The 9,992-nt window shown below is 33.4% G+C and overlaps 1 long non-coding RNA gene across 1 annotated transcript; it reads left to right on the top strand.

The window, feature by feature from the left end:
• The first annotated feature begins 8,840 nt into the window (after positions 1-8,840).
• On the top strand, positions 8,841-9,508 carry LOC131803037 (uncharacterized). Its single transcript, XR_009342452.1, has 2 exons — positions 8,841-9,125; positions 9,198-9,508. It is a non-coding gene; the product is annotated as an uncharacterized LOC131803037 (long non-coding RNA).
• The last annotated feature ends 484 nt before the right edge of the window (positions 9,509-9,992 follow it).

The following is a 9,992-nucleotide window of genomic DNA, read 5'->3' as shown; positions in this document are numbered from 1 at the left end:
AAAATCACCACAAAAGCCCAAACATAAACTGAGCAGTAACATTTCTACACTTTGGCGAATAGTTCGGGGCATCATTTTAGGTTTTGCCGGCAAACAACAGCAACATGGCCTAATACGAACAGCAACAGAGCAGCATCAAAACTAGTCAGTACTTCGGCAAGGGTAGTTTGGCTACATTTTTAAAAAATTTTAACACACCCGACGAGATGGCGGAATGTGGCAGATTTATAGAAAGGTGTTACAAAAGCCGCCCTCTCAACCCTGCGAATGTGTTTAAAAGTTGTAACTTTAAGACTGCAGTTAATTAAAGTTTTTTATACTTCTTTTTCTTCTCAGCTTCTTATTTTAGTTTTATTTTGTTTCGTTCGTTTGCCCTTTGTTTGTTGGTGATGTCGGTGGTTGGTTGGTTGGTTGTCTCTTTATTTCGTTGCCACTCATTGAAAGTCATTAAGATTGCACTGAGTTGGCTGCTTAGCTACTGATGGTGTTGCCGCTGCAGGGAAAGTAGCTATCCGGGGTGGTCCTTCTTCTTCTACATCTTCTACAACTTAGTTAAGTTTTCTAAATACTTTCAAGTGTTAGTTTTCGAAGCATTATGTTGAGAGGAGCACAGAACTACAACTATTCTAATGCTTCTCGAGATGTTGTTGCTGCTGCTGTTGTGTCGAGTCCTTCTTAATAAAGTTGAGACGACCGCTGCAACAACGATTACATTGACTTCGCCGAACAAAAGTTCAAGTTTTAGGTGTGTGTGTGTGCCGAACCGGACTTCATTCGGGCGGTGCATTGAACCACATTTTCTTGTAAAACTTTAATCGTAATTAGGAGACATTCTGGTTTCTGCTGGGAAACACAACTTGTGATAACTTTCCATTAGTTAATCTTGATGTCATTGTGCAGTGAAATTAAATTATATTGAAGAACTTTTTGTGCACTTAACTTCTAATGGCGGACGATGCCTTAGATGTATTGAAATTGAAAATTATAAATAGGTTTTGTACGTGAATTGTTGAAAAATGGATAATTGAGAAGTATTGTGGCAAAGAATTGTAGGGAGGCAAAATAAAAAATATGAAAAATATAAAGTTTTTGTAGGGGCTTTAGGAAAAAGAGATATTCAGGAGACATATTATTAAAAACTCACCTTCTCGGTATATTTACTTTGGTCCAAATTTGGTATATCAATTACAGATCAATTATATCAGACTTAGAAAAAAACTGCACATGTCTCTTGTAGAGATAAGCAAGCATATGTCGAGAATGAAAAATATAAAAGTTGACCGACTTCTTCCTCCTCCTCGGTCCTCCCCCACATAATTTCAAATATAAATAGTTATTATGAAATTTTAAATCAGTATCTGAGATAACATCTTTACGAGGTTCCTGGCGCAGGCAAAATTATGCAAACTTTGCTAAAATTTTTCTGGTAAAAAATGTGATTTCCTTATTGTATATTTTTACTGAAAAGACGGCAATTACAAAACGACACACCTTAGGAAATATCATTATCTTTTAGATTATGAAGTACTAAGTCGTATTAACAGTAGTAGACATTACCTAAGGTGGAAAAATTGGTGGTGTTACAAAAAGGTGTATAAATGCAATTCAATGAAAATAATGAAATTTGAGATTAATCGATAGTGTCCCTCCGCATGATTGTTTCGACATCCTTCCATTCGGATCTCTGTCCGTTGATTAACTGACATGCACGATGTCTATCCGATTTGGTTCAAACTTGCCACAATTTTTTTCAAATATAATGAAGTTCAAAGTTGGGTCATGCAGGTAAAATCCATCACAAAAGTTCAAAAGTAAACAAGAAAAAAGCAGTCATGTTCGGTCAGGCCGAACTTTTAATAGCCTCCACCAATTGGAAGGAACCTCAAAATTTTCAACAAAAAAAAAGAAAATCCGAAAACTATTACTTAATTGAACACTGTCATATGGGGGCTTTACGAAAACGTGGACCTGCTTACGAAAATTTTATCATATGCTGTAGTACCCATTACGAACTTCAAATACGAAATTTATTACAATTCTGGTGAATAATCATGAAAATAAAAAAAATCATGAAAATGCCGAATATCGGGAGGTACTGTTATAAGGGGGATATATGAAAACGTGGACCTTCATACGAATTTTTTTGCCATAAGTTGTAGTACTCGTTAAGATCTTTCAATACGAAATTTGAAACGATTCCGGTGAATAATGTTGCTGAAATCATTAAAATAGCGAATATCGGGAGGTCCCGTTATATGAGGGCATTATTAAGACGTGGACCTGCATAGAAAAATTTTTGTCATAGGCTGTAGTACCCATTACGAACTTCAAATACGAAATTAGAAATAATTTCGGTCAATAATATTGCAAAAATCATGAAAAACCCAAATATCGGGATGTACCGTCATATGGGGGATATACGAAGACGTGGACCTGCTTTCGAAATTTTTTCCATAGATTGTAGTAGCCATTAAAATCTTCCAAAATGAAGTTTGAAACATTTCAGGTGAATAATGTCGCTAAATCATCAAAATACCGAACATCTGGGGGTGCCGTTATATGAGTGCTATACGAAGACGTGGATCTGTACAGACAATTTTCTGTCTTAGGCTACAGTATCCACTTCGAACTTCAAATACCAAATTTAAAACAAATCCGATGAACAATGTCGCTAAAATCATTAGAATACCGAATGTCGGGAGGTACCATTATATGGGGGCTATACGAAAACGACGGACAAACGGACGGACATCGCCAGTTCATCTTAGAATTTTACGCTGATCCAGAATTTATGTATTTTGTAGGATCTATTATGAATATTTCGAGGAGTTGCAAAGGGAATGACAAAGCTAATCTACCCCCCATAGAATGGTGGAGGGTATCAAAAAAAGTAAAAAGACATTAAGTTCGGCCGGACCGAACTTCTAATACGCTCCATCATTAGGTACATTTTAATGCAAAAATATCTGGATTCCAACGGCCATACCAAAACGGGACAATAGACAATTGAATACTACAAAGATAGTAATATATTGTGAGTCTTAAATACCAAATTTTACTTGGACAAATATTAGTAGGATTATCAAAACACCACATATTGCTCTATATATCAGGTAACGAACCTATGGATATGGATAATGCTTTGATATCGGTTGTTGAAGTATGAATATGAAATGATGTAGTAATAAAAACATTCATACAAACCTGTCAGATAATATGGTTTAAATCGTCAAAATACAGAATATCCGAAGGTACCGGACTGGAGCTAGAATTCATTACGAACTACAAATATCAATTTTTAGATAAATCCTTGGAAAATGTGGATAAAACCATCAGAATACGAAATATCGGGAGGTACCTTAAATTAGGGGCTGGAGTCCATTACAAACAACAAATACCCTTTATTAGACAAACCCGTGGAAAAATATGCCGAAAAATGGGCAATACGATAATCTTTACGGATATATCCCATTTTCAATACCTATACCAAGTTGTAGTGCCAAATTTTAAAACTCTACGTCAAATAGTGTGGGATGCATCGTGATTTCAACAGACATCGTTAAATCGACTTAGAATTTTATGCTGATTATGAATATATACACTTTATGGGGTCTACGACGAATATTTAGGGATGTTACAAGGTAAAGTGTATGAACATTTAAAATTTGTTAAAAATTCATGTCATTATAACTTTTTTAAATATGATGAGGAAATATCAAATATAATAGTAATGCAATGTATAAAATGATTACTTGGAAGAATGCTTTATGTTTTATGACGTAAAACTAGAACAAAGGCACCTTCACTAGTCAACTTCTCTTCGCTATTAAAAAACATCAACATATCAGTGTTAAAACATTATTTATTTCTCTATTGTTATTAATTATTAATACTTTTGGAATAACTTCATAATTAAAAACAATTGAAATACATCTTAGAATACAAAGAAATCAGAATACAAATTCCTCTTAAATGTTCTCTTTTGCGGACTCATGTGCTAGCACACAGTTTTGAGCAGTACTGTTTTACGTTGATAAAACACTCTCTTACAAATCATTTATTTAAAAAATTATATTCTTTTAGTCTTAACTTAAGCAAACAGTTTTTTTCAAACAATTGTATAAGAGCAGCGGTGCTCATGAATAAATATCTCTTTTCAGTCAAATTTCTCTTTGCTTATTTAAATCAAGAACAAAACAGTGTTAAGTCATTATTTATACAAATACTTTTTAGCCATTTGCTTTATAAATTATTTTGGCAAACATTCGTGTTTAAAAACAATTAAATAAAACTGTAAAATATAAAGAAAAACAGAATTTTAATTTTCTCTTTAATTATCTCTTTTTTCGGTTAATGTTCTAGAACACGGTTTTGATAACACCGCTGATAAGAGACAAAGTTGACTTTTTGCAGCCCTTCTCAAAACCGTGTTCTAGAATATGAGCCGAAAAAAGAGATAATTTAAGAGAAAATAAAAATTATATTTTTCTTTATATTTTCCGATTCTATTTAATTGTTTTAAACATTCATGTCGCCAAAATAATTTATGAAGCAAATGGATAAAAAATATTTGTTTAAATAATAACTTAACACTGTTTTGTTATTGATTTAAATAAGCAAAGAGAAATTTGACTGGAAGGAGATATTTTCTTTTGAAAAGCGCTGCTTTTTGTTACTTAAAGCCTAATTTAGAAAAAAGTTTTACTTTCATTAAAGTACGTGAGAGCTTAAAATCCACATTTTATAACGCTCAATTATCTACTCCCAAACAGAACCAACAGAATTTTTTTAATTATGGAAATCATAGATACCATAAAGTGAAATATATTTCCATCCCTTATGGAAAATCAGTGAAAGCTTCTATTTACAAAATTATGACATGCAGTGAAACTTTCTTCTACGCAAGATGACAACATGTTGAAATTCGATATAAGGACTAAAAAGCATTTTTCTATTTCGTAAAAGCTTTCTTACACAAACTTATCCAAACTATTGTTATCTCAAGGATAATTTTCCTTGTCACTTTAAATTCTGTTTCCTTGTTGTAAAGAAGCTTTGAAGTTTAGCAAGTTTTTAATTTTATGGATAACAGACTAGTCCTTTGTTGTTTACTAGGTGGCAGCATGTAAAATCAGCTAAATATATGTAAAATAATAAGACGCGACATTTCATTGTTGGTTTGATGCAATAGATGGCGTTGGTAGTGGAAAAAATATATTAAGATACCATATCATGATATAGAATTATATTATAATCATACAGAGCTGAGGGTTTTTATAGGAATTCCCCTGATTTGTTTATCGACACGGTAGTGCTCTGGAATATATTTTTGGGCTCATATCTAAAATTTCTTATGCTTTTGCTTGCGGATTTCCACCTTTTTATCGGGATTTCGGAATCTATTGGCAAGTGTAAAAACCAGATGTCAATATGGATTTTGTACAATTTCAAAGATTTTTTTTTTTTTGGTTTGTTCACTTCTTCTTTCTTCGTATATACATAAACAGACCTTTATTGTGTTTTAGGGTGGTGTTTAGGATGGTTGGTATTAAAAATGAGATATATCGGTCCATATCGGTCGTTTTGGTATAGTCCCCATATTACGATACCTCCCGATATTCGGTATTTTGATGATTTATGCCACATTTTTTCACGGATTTGTCGGAAATTGCTATTTGTAGGTCACAACGGGTAAAACATTGCATGTATAGGTCCACACTTTGGTATAGCTCCCATATAAAGGTACCTCCCGATATTCGTTATTTTGATTATTATTGCAACGTTTTTTCACAGATTTGTCTAAAAATTGGTGTTTATAGGTCATAATGGGTTCCAGCTCCGGTGACGAAACATTGAATGTATGGGTCCACGATTTGGTATAACCCCCATATAAAGATACCTCCCGATATTCGATATTTTGATGGTTTTTGCCAATTTTTTTCACTGATTTGTCTAAAAATGGGTGTATGGGTGCCATAATTGGTCCTAGTTCGTGTGGCGAAACATTGTATGTATAGGTCCACGTTGTGGTATAGTCCCCATATAACGATACCTCCCGATATTCGGTATTTTGATGATTATTGACACATTTTTTCACGAATTTCCCTTAAAATTGGTAGTTGTAGGTCATAATGGGTTCTGTCTCTTTTGGCGAAACACTGTATGTATAGGTCCACGATTTGGTATAGCCCCATATAACGGTACCTCCCGATATTCGGCATTTTAATGGTTTTTGCCACATTTCTTTGCGGATTTGTCTAGAAATTGGTATTTGTTGGTCTTAAGGGGTTCTAGCTCTTTTGGCGAAACACTGTATGTATAGGTCCACGTTTCTATATAGCCTCATATAGCCGTATTTCCCGATATTCGGTATTTTGATGATTTTTGGCACATTTTCCCATGAATATGTCTAACAATTGGTATATGTGGGTCATATTGGGCTCTAATGTTTCCTTTACCCTAAGGTGGAGGGTTTTAAAAGTTTGGCCCGGCCGAACTTAATGTGTTTTTATACCCTACACCACAAGGTGGTCAGGGTATTATGTCTTTGTGCATTTGTTTGTAACAGGCAGAAGGAAACGAGATAGACCCATAGTTCCTTTTGATGATCTGCATAGAATCACTTTCTGAGTCGATTTATGCATGTCCATCCGTCCGTCCGTCCGTCTGTCCGTCCGTCTGTCCGTCCGTCCGTCTGTCCATGTATTTTTGTAAACAAAGTACAGGTCGCATTTATTGCCCGATCCATATGAAATTTTGCAAAGTCCTTTTGTTTGGCCCAAGGACGAACCCTATTGAAATTGGAGATAATCGGTCAAAATTTAGATATAGCTCCCATATATATCTTTGTCCGATTTGCCTTTTATTGTGCACCAAACGTGTAATATCAGCCCGAATTTTATGGAATTTTGCATATACACCCAAATTAGGCCTGAAAATATGTATGTCAAATTTGATCGAAATCGGTTCAGATATAGCTATAGCTCCCATATATACTGTTCATCCGATTTGTTATTTTTGTCCACCGCCGCCGTAATATGCACTATGCAACAACAATATTTGGGGAAATATATCAAATACAGCTCAGAAATACATTTCCTAAATTTTGTCGAGATCGGTTCAGATTTGGATATAGCTCCCATATATAACTTCGTCCGATTTAACTTTTATTGTGCACCAAACGTCTAATATTTGTCCAAATGGGATGGAATTTGGCACTTACGACCGAATTGAGTCTAGAAGCTAGTATGTCAAATTTGGTGAAGATCGGTTCAGATATAGCTATAGCTTCCATATATATTATTCATCCGATTTGTTATATTTGTTACCCACAACCGTAATATGCACTCCGTAACAACGATATTCAGGGAAATATATCAAATAAAGCTCAGAAATATTTTTGCCAAATTTTATCAAGATCGGTTCAGATTTGGATATAGCTCCCATATATATCTTTATCCGATTTCAAATTAATTGTGCACCAAATGGGCAATACAATTCCGAATTTAAAGATACAAATGCTTCGGCATATTTAGTCCTTTGAACTTTAAATTATAATTATAATCATAGCGTGTATGATTGAATTCTCCCATAAAAACTTTTAATTGTTATGTGGAGCTCTACTTAATTAGCAAAGTGGTGTAGGGTATCATAAAGTCGGCCCCGCCCGACTTTAAGACTTTCTTTACTGGTTTCTTGTTAAAGTAATACTAGGGCATATAATTATTCGCGGATGTTGAGCTGTTCAAATATTCATTAGATGAAATAAAATAAAATCATGTAAATAATGAAGTAAAATAAAGTAAACTAAATTTTTGTAAATTCGATGAAGCAACTGTTATAATTCTGTAGTAAGTAATATAAATTTATATTCACTATTAAGTAATATTCATATATGTACAATATAATACATTATTTACCATAAAAATACTATATGCCACATTGTTAAAATATTGAGTATAACAGTATGGTTGAAGAACTGTTATATTATACATATTATTATTCGAAATTGACAATATCGTACTAAAGTCACCGAGGATGATTTATGATAGTTACAAAATATATATAACTAAATAAATATAACTGTGGTATAAAATATATATAACTGTTATACTTTTTACAAAAATTTAATTATATTCTGCGAAACATTAAAAATGCTAAAAATGCTTAAGTTGAACGAAAAATGTTATATATTTAACATAAATGTAATATATATGAAACTGGCATATTTTCACGTATAAGAGTTATGTGATTGCAGAAAATCGTTATATCAAAAAATTTTGATGTATGCGCCATCATTTTATAGCACTGAACTCTTATTTAACTTACATAAAAGTTAAATAATAATGTAAAAATATTGCAGAACATTTGTAATGTATAAAGGTACAGTTCAATTGTACAGTAAATATGCACAGCGAATAAGTACAGTACATGTGTACAGTATTTTGGTTATGTTCGTTGAAATGTATCATTTTTATTTTATAACAATTTTCTAATATTCTCTAAACAGTTTTCAATATAAACACCAACAAGCTTCAAAATCCAAAAGAGCTTTAAACTTTTAACATTCTGATACACCATAGCACGTCGCTTAATAACATTCGGCATAACAGACCCTGTCTTCTGTAAGATATAGTATGAACTTTCAAAAAGGTTTGAAAGTCACTTACACATAACAGATATGTTATCTGTTAACATTAGACAAAGTCAGCATAAATAGAGTAATCAAAAACATCGCCCGCTGAAGAAATTTTGTAGAGTTCTAAAAACATTATCTTCATTTACAGATAATTTCAAAAATTCTGTGAAAGGCCAAGATAAGGTGAAGGAGAAGATTAACAGCCAGTTCCACGATATCGAAAGAACACGTTCGCACAACTTTTACGCGACAAACAGCTGATTTCCGTTCCACTAAAATCTATCAGAACGAAAATTTGCACGAAAATCAAAGCGAACGAAAACGTAAGCATTTCAGTGTAATTTTGCGTTCCACTATCTTTTTTCTTTCGTACGCATGCGAACACAAATGTCAAAATCAGTCACTTGTGTGTTTGCTATCGTATAATAACAATTAAGGAAAATTGTTTTAACATAAACATTGCTTGATTGAAAATGGAAACAAAAATGTAAGTAAAAATAATAAATGCAATTTAATATGTGAACAACAAATATATATTTTATTATTTTCTCAATTCCAGCACGAAAAAATCATCAACTACACAGCTGCGGGCACTAGTTGAGTAAATGGAGGAGAATCCTGTGTTCGCCAGAGGATTGCCAATTTTTGGAAGCAGCAGAAGAAGTTTTAAATCGGGGCGGATTTGGGTAGTTCTGCAACCGGGCACGCACTTCTCTTCCATCATATCCAAAAGGGCCCGAAAACTTCCTTCGACACACGAAAGTTGGCCACAAACCTAGAAAAATCATTTTTTATTATTTCAAAAATGTAAAAATACAATCATACTTACTGGTTGTTAGGTACTTCAAATAAATTCGAAGCATCTCTTAAATGCCTCCGTGGCACATTTCGAACCTCCTCCATAAAAAATAGGGCTACGGAAATATTCTTTTTTTTATTTTCTAAGAGCACAAATAGTTTGAACACAATCACTAGAAATTTTATTTTGTTTGTTTATTTACAATTTGTTTGTTTACAACTGAAATGTCAGTTGAGAGAGAGCCACTGCTGCTTTTTCGCGTTTAAATTAGACATTTGACGCTTTTTTTGCTTTATTTCGCGATTAATTTTTCCAAAAAAATATTTAGCAACACTGAATCACGTAAGGCTATGCGAAAGAAAGAACGAAAGTTAGTGGAACGCATTCTTATACGAAAGTGAGTGAGTAGCCTTCGTTCGCACAAATTTTCTTTCGAGATCGTGGAACAGGCTGTAAACTTTATACTGCCTTGGGATGGGGAGATGGTGGTAACGTTATACCAAGAATTAAAGAAGTAAGCAATACCCTACAACACTACAATATGTTGAAAGGCTC

The sequence above is a fragment of the Musca domestica genome, unplaced genomic scaffold (assembly GCF_030504385.1).
Source record: "Musca domestica strain aabys unplaced genomic scaffold, Musca_domestica.polishedcontigs.V.1.1 26, whole genome shotgun sequence".
Classification (NCBI taxonomy): Eukaryota; Metazoa; Arthropoda; class Insecta; order Diptera; family Muscidae; genus Musca; species Musca domestica.
Note: the sequence above shows the minus strand (reverse complement) of the source record. Positions and strands in the feature narration are given on the sequence as shown.